Source organism: Rhagoletis pomonella, unplaced genomic scaffold, assembly GCF_013731165.1.
Source record: "Rhagoletis pomonella isolate Grant_MI unplaced genomic scaffold, Rhpom_1.0 Rhpom_scaffold_00006, whole genome shotgun sequence".
NCBI classification, from domain to species: Eukaryota; Metazoa; Arthropoda; class Insecta; order Diptera; family Tephritidae; genus Rhagoletis; species Rhagoletis pomonella.
The window spans coordinates 48,322,557-48,342,201 of record NW_023458560.1 but is presented as its reverse complement, the minus strand read 5'-3'; the positions used below and the strand labels follow the sequence as shown (position 1 = coordinate 48,342,201).

At 31.5% G+C, this 19,645-nt stretch overlaps 3 protein-coding genes across 11 annotated transcripts in view; 2 read left to right on the top strand and 1 right to left on the bottom strand.

The window, feature by feature from the left end:
• LOC118740857 overlaps positions 1–19,645 on the top strand; it is a 534,289-nt gene that overhangs the window by 441,632 nt on the left and 73,012 nt on the right. The window lies entirely within an intron of this gene.
• The window catches only part of LOC118740855, a 215,472-nt gene that overhangs the window by 152,002 nt on the left and 43,825 nt on the right, over positions 1–19,645 (top strand). For 4 of the 5 annotated variants that reach the window (XM_036472581.1, XM_036472584.1, XM_036472583.1 and 1 more), the window contains exon 3: positions 17,206–17,230. The gene's annotated coding sequence lies outside the window, so the exon portion shown is untranslated. Of the gene's footprint in view, positions 1–5,337; positions 5,711–17,205; positions 17,231–19,645 lie in introns of those variants that run through there. The other variant, XM_036472580.1, reaches the window with a different exon arrangement.
• The window catches only part of LOC118741964, an 87,754-nt gene that overhangs the window by 51,052 nt on the left and 17,057 nt on the right, over positions 1–19,645 (bottom strand). The window lies entirely within an intron of this gene.

The following is a 19,645-nucleotide window of genomic DNA, read 5'->3' as shown; positions in this document are numbered from 1 at the left end:
AAAAGAATTCAATAGCAAACAAAAATATGAATGAGCTTTGAATTACAGGAGTATGGAGCATACTTTTAGGTGCAGGTGCTATGGAGAGAAGCGCAAATACGAGTTAACAAGTTCCCTTCGATTTATGTTAGAGCAAATAGTAATCATAATATAATGCCATTATATTTGTACTTTTGCTATGCGAAGAAATCTTTTCTTTGCCCTAATACAACGCAGAAAGTCTGTAAGAAGTCAAAGGACATCACAGACATCGAAGGCAGTCAGCAACGACTGAAGAAAATCAAAATACTCTATAAAAATATTCGAGGGCATAAAGTCAAAGTTCAGATTAAAGACAAGCAACCGGCTTTAAATGTGAATACACATACATTTATAATTACATACTTACGTACACACAAAGATATGTGCATATTATAAAAATAAAAGCATAAACGTAAGACATTACGAAACGTTTCCCCCTTTCGTGGAAAAGCATTCGTTTGCTTTATGGTCAACAAGTTGAGCGTCGCCAAGCCTTTGCAAATGCAATCAATTTGTATGTATGTAAACATACATATGTATATATATGTGAGTACACACAAACATCTACGAGCACATATTGAAATTTGTTGCTTTATTTGCCTGAATTGAGTTGATAGCATCAAAGGATTTTTTTAATGTGTTTTGAAATATTTTTCTTCCGGGTGAAGGAAATGGAAGAAGTCGTCCTTTTTCACCCGTTTTTTTTTTATTGCTTTTGCAATTTTATAGCCATTAAAATTCCGCTCCTCTGTATTGGTATTTTGGTTGATAGCAGCAGCGGCTGTCAAGCGCAGCCTACGCCAAGTGCTGGTATTCACACAGTTTGGTGGCGCAAAAAGGCTGAAGACAAAGGCTGGGTGAAAAAAAATGCGCCTGGTTTCACTTACATATATGTAGTATGTATGTGGACACATGTGAATCTTTTATAGCCTGGTGTGAGTAAGTGTGGCAGAATGCGCCAACTTGCAAATAAGCAGAAACATAAATCATTCTAATTTTTTCAAACGATAAGCAAATTATTTTAAAAAAAGGACTAAGAATGTATGCATTTATCGGGTTATGCATTTGAGTTGATTTTTTTTTTTTTTTGTTGAGGCTAAATTGCTTTTATTTTTTTTTTACAGGCCACGTGACCAGCACACGTGCAGTATTTGCTTGTATTGCTGAGCAATAAGGCAAAAAAAAAATCCTTTTGTCTTTAGTTATTTGTAACAACAAATGTAGATATATTAGGTTGCAACACTCTCCGTGCAAAAAAAAATTGGTACGGTTTCTCCATCGCAATTATAAAATCTATTATATTTTAATACCTATTCCAAAATATTTCCGAAAAGTATTAAGATTTACCTGAGTTTGATCGATACCTTCAAAAGTCGAATTTTTTATAAATAAAATTAGTTTGTAAAAATATTTTCTTTAAAAAGTCAATTGTTAAAAAGTCAAGATGTTAAAAGAGTTTAAGCGTACAAGATCTGCATAAAAATGTTTAAACATTTTATCAACGGAAACAAAATAATGAGATTTTTGGAAGTATTTTCATCAGTCCAACTGACGTAAATATTAACATATGTATATATAAAAATATTTTGACAGAAGTCTTGAAATATATTAACTCTTATTATGCCGGTGGAAAACCCCCAACTATTATTAGCGAGGCACCCTAATGTATGTGTATATATTTATACAATTTGGTTTTCTTTCTACATTCATTCAAGGTAAAATCAAAGCAAAGGTTTTATGTTATTTTTTAACAGAAATATTGCGGAAATTGTTGAAGTTTATTTTTCCGTCCAAAAAGTACCAAACGATGTCGAAAAAAGTCGAAGTTCGAAAAATCAAACAAGTAGCATCTCTAAAAGTCCTGAAATTTATAAAAAACAGAGGCACACCGAAAAATTCCAAACAAATAGTGAGTCCCAAAAAACCACGAAGAATCCCAGTCCCGAAAAAAATACCGAACTGATATTGAAGATTTGCGCAGCATTTCATTTTACTACTAAGCTAAGTTTTTTTATTTATTTTAGTCCTAAAAAACCCAAACCATGCGTGCAAAATCCCGATAAGTCTCGAAAAAATTCGGCAAAGCCACGAAAAAGTCGCGTCAATTGCCGAAGAAACTCCGAGAACTCATGAATAATTTCATTTTAATACCAAGCTTAACTAGCAGCTTTTCATGTTCTTGTTAGAAAAGTCCTGAAATATACCGAAAAATTTCGAAAACGTTCCGAAAAGTCCCACTGATCTCGAAAAAGTTCCGAAAAATTCTAAAAAATCTTGAAAAATTCTGAAAAAATCTCGCAAAGTCACGAAAATATCCCCAAAAAATTCAAATTCAAAAAAAGAAAAAAATCTCGTATAATGGCGCATAATCCCGAAGTTAAGCGAAAAATTCCCGAAAAGTGAAAAATCAGTACGAAAACTTTTTCATTTCAATTCTTTCAGTGATTGTAAAACCTAAAAACCAAATTTGCTTTTCAAACCCTGGTATATAGCCTTTTCTGAAACCTTAAATATAACTAGACAAGTTAATTGAATATCTTATATGTAAATTCACGTCGATGCCTACAACTCTATTCGAATATATTTTCGATGAGAGCGTTCCAAAGCGGCTATATTTTATTGGCAATGCTGTAACTTTCGTTAGCTATAGTTAAATAATTTTAATTACTGAGATAGGTGGCAACCCTGATCAGAATGTTTGTTATTTTATTAAGTTTTCCCAACCATTTTTCTTTTGTGGCCAATATTTCATATTTATATTAATGTTTTTTACGTACCGAAAATTACTCATATTTATAATTACTTTCATGCGTGGCAATCCTATTTTTCAATAAACACTCCCAAATCGCTTTCGTTAATTAATATTAAATATCTAATTATGGCATATCTTTTTCGATATTTTACATATCGTAATTTTGTGATAATAATTGTATATATTTACTTCTACAATTGGCAACCCTGATCAATTTTAACATATTTTATTTTTTTAAACTTAATTAACTTTGTACCTTTTCTAATATTGTACAATGAAAATTTATTTGCTTTATACAAATTTGGAATTTCTTTGTAAGGTGATAACCCTGTCAAAAATGTCTTTTCAATAATTTACATACCGATATTTATTTAAATGATTTTAATTGTTTCGTTAGGTGGCAACCCTGCCCAAAAAAAGAAATATTTTTGAATCAAGTTTTTTCAAATAAATTTCATTTGACACCAATAATGATTTTTTTTTTAATAATTTACATGGCCAAATTCAAATAAATTTCAATTATTTATTGAATGACAACTCTGCTTAAAAAATTAATTTAAAATCAAATTGTCTTACACTCCCAGTTGCTACTAATAGTCACACATATCTTTTCCGATATTTTACATACCAAAATTTATTTAAATAAGGTGGCAACTCTGATCAAAATTTCTAATTTTTAATCAAAGTTTTTTAAATCATTTTCGTTTTGTACCAATATTGCATATAAATTCTTCAAGGCATTAATTTCCTTGTCCGTCAGTAAACATTTTGGGTCTTTTGGAACCAAGCATGATTCTTCTTAATCGGCATATTATTTGTAAATTAAAACAAATAATCGACTCATTATTTACCCACAAAGTTGAAGGCATGATTCCCCATCTATTAAAATATCGATGCATATTTTTTTACGATTAAGTACCTTCCTGATATTCACAAAAACAAAAAATTCCCTTGCAAGTTCAATATCCAACCGGTAAAAGAGTGGTTGATTAGCTGCAAGCTGTACACCTAACATTCAAACGCTAATAACAGCGCTATGCTAAATTATTTTGCATAAGGTTTCACATTCGGCAAACCGTCAACACAAATGCATTGGGTGCCACACGTAACAGAGAAATTTCACTCTCTGCAATTACCACCCAGAAAGGTGAATGCTAGCCAATCATGGGCCAAGCAGCAATAAACAGTTACAGAGAGAAGCGCAGAATGGTAAGCGAAAGTCTGCAAATATTGTGCAGACCAGCTGCGAAAAAGTACAAGAAGTTAGTGCGATACCACTTCGGCAGTCGACGGCAGAGTGTCGACAACTGAGCCAACTAGAATACCTACCAGCCGGCAACGACAACCGCAAAATGGAATCGGTGAACTTCCGGCGCAAGAGCAGAAGTTACCATAGCCGCTGCAGCAGCAGTGTTAAACCAAAAAGCAGTGTTGAACGAAGAAGAGTGCGTAACAGTGAAAGAAGTATGTAGCAGCGGCCATTGTGTGTTGGGGCCAGTGTTGCCGTTTTCGCCCTTTGGTGGCTAAATTTAGCTACCACATACTTTATTTGGCCACATAAATTTAAAATTGCCCCTAGCCCTTTTTTTTAGCCCTTTTTATAATCTATTCATACTTTGCATGAAAAAGTTGTATATGCTTAATTTGTTTTTTTTTTTTGCATTTATGTAAGAGATGAATTTTTAAACTAAGAAAGACTGATATATATACATATGTATCTATATGTATGGTATGTTCCTTACGTTTTTATACATACACACTGTAAAAGTGTTAAGGCTGTTAACTTATCTATTAACGATTTAACTATAGTTTAAAATAGATAAGTTGACTGCCCTTACTGCCATACTGTAAAAGTGTTGGGGCTGTTAACTTTTCTGTTAACGATTTAACTATAGTTTAAAATAAATTTGTTTGTAAATTTGTTTAATAACCCATCAAGTCAAGTGACCGTGTATGTTCTTGTGGTGTGATTATACCAGCATGCTGGTGTTGTTAGTGGTGAAATTAGCTCAATTTTCTAAGTAAAAAGTATTTTGGCGGAAATTTCTTGCACTATATGAGTCAAAGCTGTATTTGTGGAAGATTACGTTCACGATATTGCAGTTGTGAATTACAAAGAAAAACAATGTTAAACAAAATGCTAGAAAAATTATGAAATTTCGGCTCTAATCATTTCGATCTTTCCTCGATCTCATTTGTAAAGAAATAGATATTGTACCAGCATGCTGGTAAGTTATATGCTTCGAGCCTGATGGTACAATTACTTGATGGAACCAGCAAGCAGCTGGTACAAAAAGGTTTTTGGTTGGATAAAATATTTGCTTTTTTCCAAAGTTCGTTGTTTTTATATACCATTACTTATTGAAAATGTTTACGTGTATTCTTATATATGTATATGTAAGTAAAAAATTTTAGCTACCATTTTTAGCCACAACGACTTTTTTTAGCTCTATTTTAGCCCTTTTTTTAAGGGAATTTGGCTACCACTAAAAATTATGCGCGGCAACACTGGTTGGGGCCAAAGGAATAACAGCAGCAGCCACCAGTAGCCGGCAACTTAAGCAACACAGAGTCCATCAGCATCAGTGGTTGCTTGCTGCGCTCAGTTGTTGTTGGACTGCAGAAGTGTCGTGTTGTGGCAATGATTAAGAAAGCGGAAGAATGTTAAAAAAATATATATAGAATTTAACAAAGAAATAAAAAAACCAACAAATACTTGAGAAAAAGTAAAAAGCAAAGTGTTAAATAAAAGAAGTGAGAGTATGATAATCCGAGAGAGACACGAGTGTTGTGAGCTCTCTGTGAAGGAAACTCAAAGCAAACATACGAGTACAAACAAATGCAAGCAAATGTTGCAAGTTCATCGTGCATGACGCATGTGTTAAATTTGATTGCCTATCCGTATGAACACATAGGCGTACGCACGCACGCACGCATGTAAGTTTTGTTTGTAGTAGACCGTGGCATGCAGATAGCCGTCATCGATTCGCCGTCAGTTAGCGAGTGGCGAAACGAACGAACTCAATGAGGTATAACCAAACTCGCTATCGTCTATCCGTGCTAGCTAACTTTGTTGTTGCTTTCCCATGCAAATTTCTTCTTTAAGCGACCGGAACTCAAACATAGCGAGCGAGAAGTGGCGAATCGATGACGGCTAGTACGTGGCATTTTTTAACAGTGACAGACAGCAAACAAGTGTGGTGGTGCTTTGGCGGTGTTTTTTGTTTAGACTTTTTCTTGCTTTTTTCAATTTGTGAAAACAAAAATGTGCTGATGTACGCAAAGTAAATGTTTGAGGTTGTTGATTGAGAGAATACAAAGGTTGCGCCGATCTCGGACCGCTATTCCTCTCTTAACGAGTTTGACAGAATCGTTGTTTGCATGACGTCACACTTGTGCAACTTGTTTACGTTTTCCTCGCAACATTTTTTTCTTCTTCTTCCATTCTTGCTCACGTTTTGGCATTTCTCGCACCAGTGTGACGTCACACAAAAGTTATTCTCAAAAATCCTCTCTGATCGGCGCAATCTTGTATTCTACCATTCTTGGGTTGTTGGCATATGGTAATGTGTATCAGTGGTGGTGGTGGTGGTGGTGGTGGTGGTGGTGGTGGCAATAAAAATAGCACTAACACAATAAAAGCATCTACATAAGTAGGAGTGCAATACTGTAACAAGTGCATTGCAAAGCAAATACGTGCGAGACATTGTCTGAAGACAAATGAAAATACATATATAAATATGCTTATATTTTTTTATAAAAGAGCGGATTTGTGTTAAAAGCAATGAAATGAAAACTATTATAAATGTGAAAGTTTGTAAGTGAGTGAGTGTGTGAGTGTGTTTGTTGCTATTTCACGCTGAAAAAGCTAAATTTATTTGAATAAAATTAGGCACACAGATAGATTATAAGCTGGGTGACCACGTTGGATATTTTTGGGGAAGAGAGTTGCCAACTTTTCCAAAAGTTAAAAATGATCAAATAATAATTTAAATAAAGTATCACAACATTGTGGGCGTCAAAGGAATATATATAGGTATGCCGCCTGTTAAAAAAGTAAAAATCAATTTAATTAACATTAATTAACGAAATATTTTAATATGGGTATCAAACGAGAGAGAGCTTTATTTCAAACACACCTGTTTGGAAATTCAAAACGATTTATTTCCAAAATATTTTTCAACAGGGCTGTCACCTGTTCAAAAATTATAAATCAATTTAATTAACATGTTAAAGGAAATATTTTAATATCGGTAGCAAACGAAAGAGGCCAAGGGAAGCTTTCTTTCAAAAACATTTCTAAAGGGAGCTGCCACTTGTTTAGAAATTCAAAATCAATTTAATTAACAATTTAAATAAAATATATGAGCATTGGTATCAAAGGTTGTACGAAAGCTCTATCTATGTATTTGACAAAAAAAAAATTACGAGGGCTGCCACCAGTTTATGAATTTAATTGACAAGTTACAATGAAATCCTGCTTATATTTTGAATGTGAAAGTTAGTGAGTGTGTGAGTTTATTTGTTGGTTTTTCTTTGTATATACTAATAGCTTATGATCTGAATTATCATAAAGTATATTTTTCGAAAAGAGGTGCCATCTGCTTAAAAAGTTAAATTCTACTTTAAGCTATAAGTTCAACGAAATTTTACAGTAAGGTTGCCAAACGAACGAGATCTAAAAAATCTTTATTACGAAAATCGTCTTAACAGGATTGCCACCTAATAAAAAGTCAAATTCAATTTGATTAATAAGTTGAATGAAGTATTACAATATGGGTGGTAAGCGAATGAGGTTTAAGAAAGTTTTATTTTGAAAATATTTCCAAGAGGGTTGCCAACTGCTTCAAAGTCAAATACTTAAATAAAGTTTTTCAATATGGATGTCAATCGTAAGAGGTATTATTAAGTTTTACTACAAAACTATTTTAAAGAGCGTTGCCACCTGTAAAAATTTTAAATTAATTTTAATCAATAAGTAAATTGAAACATTAGAAAATAACGTCAAGTCAAACAAAAGATTTTTAAATAAGCCTTATTTCGAAATTATTTTTACAAGTGGTTGGAACCTGTTTAAAAGTCTAATTTAATTTAATCAGTTACTTTAATGAAATAGTGCAATATCAGGGGCGGACCCAGCAGCAATTCTTGGGGGGGCGGGGGGGTTTAATTTTTCAACATATATCGTGTATATAAATTTAAAAATCACCGCAATTTAAAATTTTTAGAGTTTTTATAGTTTTCAATTTCTTGATGTTTCCCCTTTTTAATAACTTGAGTGGAATTCCAAAATTTTGTAAACTTTCAAAACTTTGTGAATTTGAGAAATTTTAGTAAATCCCAATAACTCAATATAATGATGAATACTAGATTTCCTGAAATCTGTTATTTTTCAAAAATTTTGAGAATTGTAGGAATTCTAAAAAAAAATTTTTCTGAATAAAAGTGTCGAATATACAAAATTGCTCAAACGAAATTAAAAGTTTTCGAATATTGAAAACATTTTCATATTTCGTCGTTTTTGAAAGTTAAAAAAATTTTCGTAATTCTTGAAGATTCAAAAAATTTGTGGGCCTTGATGATTTCAAAATTTTTAAAAAGTTGAAAATTCTCAAACTTTGTTATATCAATACAAAATTTTGGAAAAGTTCAGAAAAGTGGAGCAATTTTGGAATTTTTCAAAAATGTTAATATCTTTTAGAATTCGAAGAATTTTCTATTTTTTACACACAAGTACATCAACATAAGAGTTTTTCGACAATTTGTGATGTTTCATATTTTTACATTTTAGGATGGATTTTAGGATATATAAAATTCTCAAAATTTTGGAAAAATAAAAACTTCTAAAATCTCAATAATTTTGTACATTTCAAAATATTCTCATTTTACCAAATTTTCTAGAATCTCCCGGTTTTTCAGATTTCAAATCGGTGAAGTAGGTAACAAAATATAAATTTAAACATTTTCTTAACTTCTTCCCACCGTATCTATAAAAATGTCATTTTCAAAAATTTCATGCATTGCTATGCCATGTCATTCCATCTCAAACATATTGTTATAGCATGTCATTGCTTCTTAGCTCAGCTGTTGTGTTTCTGCAGCATATTTTTAATACTGTTTAATCCCGCCTTGTATGAAAATGTATATAGATTTTTAATTAGATAATTGTTTAATAAATTTTACTATAGTAGGAGGTTGCAAAATTCGGAAAATCTCTTCCCGTATATACATACAATGTAAATAATAATGCTGAATATGTCGCCTTTGTTCCTTTTGTTGACATGCATAAATTTGATGCATGATTTGACTTGAATTTATTCGGCGGTGTCTTCATATATCACTTTCAAACATGTATAAGCGACATGATATAAACTGGCACTTGCATAATGTGTTACATGTCGCTATGTGGAATTGAGATTCGGAAAAGTTATTAGGTATTATTCATAGTTTTGAAATACATTTGACGAAAGCAAAAAATAAAAATAGCTGATAGATCCCTTTCTTTTTTAAACACCTAGCATATCACTGACCATTAAAAAGTACCCTGAATGACCGCAAACCTCAAAGCTTTACACATTTTTGTATGTGATTTTTAAAATGAACGATCCAAAATTAGCCGGTATACATATTTAAAATTTTTTAGAACCAGTAGTTGAATATTTGTACTGAAAGGGTTAACCCCAAAAGTATAATCTACGTCTGCGAGGCGTATACGGAATGGTTCTTTTTTTAATTTTAGCACAAAATTGACTTTTTATTTTGTTGTTTTAAATAAATGTGGTTATAGTTTTTATTAATAAAACTATGATTTATTATTAGTCAAACTCACAACTTAAATATTCTTTAAAAAGTAAGGCAGGCCTAAGTATATTTTAGCTCACAAGTTATCTTTTAAGTACATAAGCCTCTAAGGCGTATGTTAAGGCCTTACGTTACTCCCAAATAGATTAGGCTTCTAGGGTTAAGAAAGCTTTAGTTTGAAAGTGTGATATTAAATGCTTTTTACCAAAAACAGCGCAAATTTTAAATGATTATTGCGTTTCAGATTAAGACTAATACCAGATATTTTGAAAGGTGGGACTATACCTTAAAGATGACGGTTTTCTCATGGCCCACTGCACGAAGCTTAGAGTAGCGTAATGTCTTTTAAGAACTTAAAAATTATCCTGGGTAATCAGGTGTCTAGCAATACATAGTGTTGTTCCGATACGACCTTGTACTCGATACTTACTCATTGTAAATACTTATGTCATGTGAAGAAAAACAGAATCGGTTCGAGTACTCTCCGACCAATACTTACCGAAAAAGTAGCCACAAGTTTGTGTCTTGCAAAATTTTAATAATTGACTAGTACGGGAAAGCAAGAATTGTGCAAAAACCACAACAGCATGATTCATATATTGTCAGAACCGAAATTCAGAATTTTTGGAAAAGCAAGTAATACTTTAATCGCGTACTCGATACCCACCTAAGTACTTGCGGGAAGAATTCGAGTACAAAAAGTACTCAGTACTTGAAGAAAGTATGGAGTAATTACTTGTAGTTACTCGTATCGAGGGGTACTCACTCGTATTTCGGGGGTTACTACAAGTTTTAATAAATTGTTAGTTTAATTTCCTATAAAATTTACCTTTAGGCTTATGCATTTTAAGAATACACCGAAAATTGGTTTTAGAGAATCAATGTGAAATAATTGCAGAAACGATTAACCGGTTTGCTGAGCAATCGAGACGTCTGCTTTTTAAATAATTTTTTTAAAATAAATCGGCAAGTACATATCGTCCCCCGCATGCCAGAAACATGAATGTGTAAAGAGGAAAATTTTGGGATTTTTGGCGACCCCCATGGCAAAGATGTTTGCAGAGACTTACAAATTGCTGATGTGCACTTAGTAAAATGTTTAGGGCTATTGGCGGAGACTTCAATCACTTCCTGTTCAATGGCTTTTTTGGTCAGACTTTTTTTGTATCGAAACTTTTTCAACTTAATCAGCGGCTTTAGAAAGTTATTTTTTAGGAAGCAAGAAATATTAAGATGTAAAATATATGTATATAAAAGAAAAATTAATACAAGGGGATCCTTATTAGAGCAACAGAAGCAAAATCAACGATTTTTGGATTTTTTGTCTGTCTGTCAATTTGTTTGTACGCGCACCACTCGAAAAATGATGCATGGAATTGAACGCCGTTTTCACCGATATATTGCTAGAGTTCTAACCTGTTGCCACCTGTTTTAAAATTGCACTTTAAGTTAATTGATAAGATAAAGTAAATACATATTGCAATATGGCTGTCAAAAGAACGACATTTAAGAAGGCTTACAGCCGAAAATATTTTTGTGGATGGTTGCCCCATTTTTGAAAGTTTTAATTTAATTTAATTGATAAAATAAATTAAATATTGCAATATGGGTATCAAATTGAAGTAGTTTCGGAAATACCGCCGTTTACCGCCGAAAATATTTTTGAGGAGGGTTGCCATCTGTTTGGAAAATTTTATGAAATTATAAATTGATAAAATAAATGAAATATTACAATGCGGGTATTAAACAGCACAAAACTACCAAAAGTACTTTTAAGGCACAGTAGAGCACGCCGGGTATTTGCTAGTTTTGAATATGAATGGGAAAAATATTTCAATTTAGTTATATGCAACTCTGCCACTTAAAATTTCATAGAAACTATTTATTCTCCTCAAGAAAAACTGCTGAGTACGACTGTCTCAACTACAGGATATCCGAGTAGAGAAATGCTCCGCTTTCTGTTTACTTGTGCAAGATTACAGTGTAGATGGTAATGCGATATTTTCCCAATGGTGAAATTTTCTATGAATCGGCTGGAATGTTTTTTCACGACCCGTCGCAAGCTTCGAGTTTGAGTCTCAAACCTCGAGCTTGAAACAAAACCTCAAAATTTTCATTTCAATTTGCCGTTTTGTTGACACTCACCATATTTAATGAACCAATTAAATATGGACTTTTCGTTGATTTTGTTCGGCTGTAAGAACCCTAACGTAAGCTAACATTTCTTAACCTAACCTAACCTGTATTATCAGCCTTTTATGCATGCATCTTTTGAAGATTTGTTCGCTCAAAGCAAGTGTGCTTCAAAACAAAAGAAGAAGTTAAACGAAAAGTCCATGCCAGTAAAATTTTTAAAAAGCCATTAGTGTCACAAAAACTTTCCATCTAAATACATATTATAACAATTTAACGGTTCTATATCCTCATTTCATACACAGAAAATAAAATCTGCGTAAATATAACGAAAACTTGCGTAAATCTTACGAAATTTTTCGTCATTTTGAGCCACGAAAGTTTTCGTTGATTGTACAAAACCGTACATACTACGAAAATATGAGGCATCAGATTTTTAGTACATTTTACGAATGTATTCGTACTATTTACTAAAGAATTTCGTACTATTTACTAACGAATTTCGTACTATTTACTAAAAAAAATTCGTCCTATTTATCTATTTTTTTACGAAATTTTTGTAAAATGCACAGAAATAATTCGTATATTTAACGAAATTACTTCGTAAAATCTGCGCTTGTTTCGTAGAATGTACGATTTTGCTTTCATTCTCCACACTGTAAAAAACATATTACGAATTATAACACAAGACTTTTATTTTGTTTTTATCGTTAATTTTAGGCGTTTTTGTTTAACAAAACGTTTTGCAAAAACGCTTAACATTATTGATTAAAATATAATGAAAGTGTTGTGCTATAATTTTAGTCATGTTTTTTATAGTGTTAATAATAAAATCAATCATACTTTCTACGAAAGAAGAAGAATTTTCTGACTACACTGTAGTTTAGAATTAATAAAAAAGGTTATTTTACCTATAATAAAACTTAAGTCTTTTGTTTATATGCATACGAATAGGTTCTAAATCAGGGTTCGTATTTGCACACACATGCTCTGCTCACACACACGCCAGAAACACATTCAACTTGTACTCACTGCTCATACACATGTGTGTACATAAGTGGAAAACAAACTCTGCTCACAGAAAAGTGTGTGCTGTTTGTTATTAAGCACATGCACATGTGTGTGAGTCGATTTTTGTACAAATTTCAGCCCATGCACATGCACATAATGGCTGCGTTTCTTTATACATTCCAGATAATCCCATTTCACAGCCAGAATAAACAGAATGCGTTTGAAATATACGTTAGCATATCATCGGGAACGTTCTAAAGAATAAGTAAACAAACAAGTTTATTCCAAACGTTCAGAATAAATAAAGAAATGCAACCAAAATATTTTTAAAAAAATTGTTTATTAAAGGTTATTTTTTGAAAGACAATTCAATAAAAAGTGAGATGTTGTTTGTTTTTTATATGACAGAAAACATTAAAAAATTATTTTAAGATTTGAGATAGAAATCGAAGTGTATAAGTTTCTCTACGCAAAGCACACACATGTGCGTGTGCTTTATATTAATAATACGAACCCTGTTCTAAACTACATATTTTTTTTTACTGCTTAGGCTTCATTCGATAAAGTATACTGATGCAAAGTGTTAAACTATGAGACTCAACAAAACTAAATATAATAAGATATAAAATATGAAAAATACTGGTTTGCTTTCTTAAACATTATAATATTTTTATGTAGAGGCACTTGACTGATTCGCAGCTTCATCGATGTTTGTTTCCTTGACGACTATAAATAAAAGGAAAATTATAAGGCGTCTGAAAGGCAAGTTTCAGTGAATAGTCATACATGTACTTACTTTTAATTACATTAAGTAGTGCTCCTGGCTTAGGCTTGCCGTTGATAGGTAACTGATGAAATTGCCTATTTATCAAGTCCCAAATTGCAGCGCAAGGCGCAGTGTAAGCGATGTTAAAAACATTGTATGCTCACAAGCATAGTATATCCACAGCTTTAATATTTAATGTTGTATTGTTTTTTTATCCAGCAAATCCCTTTTTATAACGTTTAAAATCATATTATACGTTTCACAGCAGCCAACAATTAGTTCCGCAATGACACGCGATACAAAAAATATGATGAAATATAAAACTACCGGTAGTTGAGTATATTGTACGAAAATATTCGTATGTTGTACGAATTTAAAAAACATGTTTCTGCAGAAGTACTTCATACGAAAGTATTAACTAAATTGTACGAAAACAGAATTATAGATTTCGTAAATTTTAAAACCATACGTAAATATTACGAATGCCTTCCTACAATATACAAAATTATTCGTACAGAGATTTGTTCAGTGCTTTACGAATGTGTTTCGTAAAATAAACGTAAGATTTCGTAAATTGTACTGAAAAAATGCCTTACGAAAGTCCTTTCGTTATATTTACTTATGGTTCGTAAAATCTTGTTTCGTTGTGAAAAATGTGTTCGTATTATGCACGAAAGTTTCGTACATTGTACAAAAACCAAGACTACGAAAGTTTTTCGTAGCACTTTTACGAAATTTTTATTTCAGTGTATGCCACACAAAAAAAATTAAATTCTTTCAAAAAATGTCAAAGTTTGTTAACAAATTTAATCGACACAAACAAAAAGGAGCTGCGACAGACACTTTGCATAGAAAAAGCATAAAAAAGTTAGATGACGAAGAAGAAGAAGAAGAAGAAAAAGAAAGGGACTAAAACAAATATTAGCTTAGTCAACATGATGGTGGTGGCGCGAAAAGAGTGCTGTTGAGAATAAAAATATGAATGAAATAAATTTCTTGAAATCTTTTGTCGTTGCCGAAACTTACAATTTTTCACAATTTTCTTTAATTTCAATGCACTAAAATATTTTCACTTTTCATTTATTTAAAAAGCCACTGGGAAACGATGTCGTCTAGCTCTGCATTGTTCTTGTGTTGCGCTTTTTAGGTTTCATTTACACAAAAATAGGAAAAACAGCGCGCTACTATCGAATGATAGCGTCATTTTAGCTGTGGGCCGGCTGTTGCTGAGGCTAGAGGATGGTACTACTTATGTATGTTTGTATGTTTGTTAACCGCCTTTTCGTCTCCATTGGCTAAACTTTCGCTTTAGCTACCTGCAATAGCTGTGGATTACAGCTTTAAGTCGAAATTTGCTTTGCACATTTCCCAGCTGCTGAGGGGCGTTGAGTACCTACTCCCGTCTCACGCCCATTTTGCAGACGCGTCAGCAGCTATCCGCTTGCTTTTACAACTTAATTTAAAAATCTGCGCAAAAGTTCAAAGTGTTGTGCGACACTTAATTTTGAAAGTTTGCCGTTCGTTTGGTTTTTGTTAAGTTCAGCTATTTTCCGCTGTTTAGCTGTCGGGCGACAACATTTTTTAAGTACAAAACTTTTTGAAGCTGTGCAATTTTTGCAGGGACGGCGTTAGTGAAAGTGAAAGAGTTAAAATACATGCTTCTGTTGCTGCCTGTTTTCGATACTTAGTAATAACTCGTTCTGTTTGGCTAAGTTAAAATTTTTTTTAAAATTAAATCGGGAAAAAATTTCATTTATGCAAAAAATGTTTAATAATTTCAGACATGGTTGCCACATTGTTTTGCCACACTTTTTTTTTTGCTACAGATTTAAAGTATTATATTAATTTAACATCCTTCAACTTGAAATATTTAAACGTGTATTGAAAACAAATGTTGGCCGTTTTAAAATATCCGTGCATAGAGTTGCCACCTAATTTTAAACAAACAATTTTTTATTTACTTTTTCGTAACTTAAATACATCCCCCTTACTACTTAAAACATTTTGGCTCGAATTGAAAATAATATTAAATATTAGAGTTGCCATATACATTTTTTGACAAAACATAATAAATTATTTTATAAATCTCTATTAAATGCAATGTGTAAATGATTGTTTATTTTATCTTTTTCCATATTTTGATTGTAATCAAGTAGGGTTACCACATCATTTTTTATACACACAATATATTTTTGGGTGGGGTTGCCATATAACTTTAACATAAATTATTTTAATATATTTTTTTTTATGAAAACTTAACATCCTCATATGGTCAAGAAAATCATAACTTCAAATTTCTCTACCCTTCGTAATTGAAATTTTTTTTAACTAAGGTTGCCAAAAAATTCAAAATTTAATATTTTTAAATATATTTTAATATAATATTAAAAGCTCAACCCATTTATATTATTACAATAATATTTTTACTTTAAAACACATATCTTTGGTTAGAGTGGCCACATAGTTTTTGGGAAAAATATTACATTTAGTATACCAAATATGGGTTAAATAAAATTTGTTGCATGCTTTGCATGTAAGTCTTGCTTCAACTTCTCTCGTTTGAGAACCATACTAAAATAATTATATTAACTTGTTATTCAAATTGATTCTGAGTTTCTAAACAGGTGGCAATCTTCTTAAAATATATAAATACATAAACACGGTCTGCATAAACTCGTTTCGATTAATACAATATAGATACTAAAAAAGGTTTCTATTAACTAACTAATTAAACTTGTAATCACTTTTTGAGCAGGTGGCAAGCCTCTTAAAAATATTTTAGAAAAAAAACTTACTTAAACCTCTCTCAATTTGATTATCATTTTAATATATTTTATTTATTTTACTAATTAAAATGATTTTGAATTTCTTTAAAGATAGCAACCTCGTCAAAAATATTTTCGGACTAAAGCTTTCTTAAAAATCTATTGTTTGATAGCCATATAGAGATATTTCTTTGAACTTGGTAATTAAATTTATTTTCAATTTCCGTACAAGTGGCAACCCTCTTCAAAAATATTTTCGAAATAAAACTTTCTTTAACTTCTTTGTTTAAAAGCCATATTAATGTGTATTTGATTTAACTTCTTAATTAAATGAATTTAAATTTCTTGAATAGGTGGCAATCCTCTTCAAACGTATTTTCGAAATAAAACTTTCCTAACCCCTTCTCGTTTAAAGCCTTATTAAAATATTTAATTTACCTTCTTAATGAATTGCCTTATACTTTTTGAATAATATTTTCTTCAAAAATATTTTCAAAATAAACCGCTTTTGAGCTCCTATCGTTGGCCACCGACATTATTGTTATATTTTATTTAACTGATAAATTAATATTGGCCGTAGTTATCGCTAAAATAATGTCGACTCTTAAGATAATTTTAGCTTTTTGAAATAATTTTAAATGTGATATCTGATCTGATCCAAAAAAAGCTACAACTAAGTTACGAGTCGACTTTATTTTGACTATTAAAAAGAGCTAGGTTTTTTTTTTAAAGATTTGTTTATATTTAGCCTTTTAAAGGGTCCCTTAGTTCCCGATAAAAAAAACCTACATGCCATTAAATTAAATAAAAGTATATCTAAAGTTTATGCCCTCTTTAATTTAAAATACCGCAATGTGTATTTATCATTAATATTTATTAAGTAATTTTACATATTTCATTTAAATAAATATTCAAACCGCATACTAATTTGATATTTTTTCCACTCTCTTTTACAGTCGTTAAATAAACGCCAGTAGTGTGGTAAGTAACCGAAAAAAACATTTTAACAATCACATGCGAACGTCAAATGTTATTATTTATTTTAGTATTTAAATAAACAGCAAATAAGCTAACTACTTTAATGTCTAATTTGCACATTTGTTTTTGCGAGTTTCATGTGCACGAATTAGCTATTACTAATTAGAAAGTAGTGTAGTAGGTACCAGAGAGGGAGCACAAAAAAGTTGCTCATACGCCATGTCAAGCGGAAAAAATTCTGTGCAAAACCGTCGTCAAGTAAATAGCAAAGCTGAATGTACATATATAAACTTTTAAAACTTCAACTAATTACACAATCAATTATTTACATAAACGCAAAACAGTAAATATAAATCAGGGAAAAGGAAAAGGGCAGCTATATTTTCCCAGGTTTATTAAATACGTACGTCGAAATGTGTGGGTTTCATATTTTTAACGGCGAAAATTGTATTAGACTATTGAAGCGTATATTGCGTTCGTATGGGTGAGTAATAGAATATTTATGCGCTACTTTATTGAGCGGAAATAGTATTTGCTTAGCTTGCAGGCACATTAAGGTGAGCTAAAAAAAACTAACCTAACGAATTTATGGCCTTGAAAAGGACCTATTTACTGAGAAGAAAATTCTCCCATTTGGAAAAATTTTTATTTCAATTTTAAAAGGAGTCGGTGGGCATTTGGAATTTTATCGTGAAAATAACATGTATTTTTTTTATTACAAATTTTATAACTTTGAGACCAAAATTTTTTCTCGCATATTCTTGCAGGGCATTAAATTCTCTAAAAAAATATACATATATGTTCATTAGGGTGCCTCACAAAAAACAATGTGCGGCTTTTCAACCGGAATTAATAAATTTTATTATAATTCAAAGCTTTCGCCAAAATATTTCGGAAAAATATTAAGATTTTATAAAATTTGTAAACATTTTTATGCAGTCTTTTTGAGCTTAAACGCTCCTATTAACTGAGGTGATTTTTTTTAGAAGAAAGTTTTAAAAACTAATTTTTTAAATTAAAAAACAAAAGTCCTTTTTTGAGATCCAGCACACGCACATACATAAAGCTTAATATTTTTCCGAAATATTTTGACGAAAGTCTTAAAACATAATTGCTTTTATAATTCCTATAGAAAAAAACAGAACCGATGAGAGAGAGAGAGCGATGTATGTACATATGTGCAAATATATATGTTTATGTGAATACATGCATGTGACACATTTGTTTCGCTATGTATGCTTTATCGAATTGTTACAGCTGGCAAATGTGGAAATGTTAATTACGCGCGGCCGTGTTTTAGCAAATATTATCGTTAATGAACTTACTAATTCAAGCAGACAAACACAAATACCAAATACATACATAGATAGGCAGTCGCGCATAATTGTCGAAACATAAATCGAAGTTGGAATAACTAAGAGGATAGGAAGGGCGTGCAAACTTCAACACCAGCTATTTCGCGTACTTGCATTAAATTGTGTATATATGTATGTATGTATTGTATACCCACATACCCACCTCCAAGCAGTGCACCACGTTTACGCATTCTGGCTCGCAAAATGGCAATTTTATTAAACCAATTAAAAATTTAGTATCAAATTAGAGCCAATAGCGATAGGCATGCCACAATTGCAGCGATTACAACAAAAACAACACCAATAACAATATATTCATCAACAATAAGAACAGCAATAAAAACACCACATCTGTGGCACTTGTGCCACTATGGCTGACCATTATTTCAATCATAGGCATATGTATTTTATGCATTAAATAAAATACATATTTCGATGAAAATGGTTACACTTGGTTTGCTTAAATTAACTTCTGGCTCAAAAATGCGGTAATAATGGTTTTTGTTACGGTAATTGCGCATTACATTAAATGTGGCAACATAAGTAAATAAGCCTGCTTCACAGTTTTATTGATTTTTAGGAAATTTATAATATATGCACATTAGAGCGGGTCATTGATTTTTGACTATGCGCGTATAGCAAAGGAGAATTGTAGGTGTAATTTTAAGCAAATTTACCGAACAAATCATGAGTCTAAAATCAATTTGGAGTTTGCGAAAATAGGTGTCGAAGATAATGTAAAAATTTCACTGTTGCGCCCTCTGGTGGAAGTTTTAAGAAAAATATATATGTGCAGAAATGCATTCTCTTTTAGAATGTGTTTATAAAAAATTTAAGCACTTCTTTTCGACACTACAGCAACTTTCTAAGAACGTTATTTTCACAATTTGGCAAACTAAAACTTGATTATAGACCCATGGTTTCTTCAGCAAAATTGCTTAGAATTACACGTAGAATCCTTCTGGGCTATACGCGCATAGTCGAAAAAATCTGCCATACTAATTGACCCGCCCTAATCTATATATATAATACGCGAAGGGGTTTTTTTTCATGATAAACGATC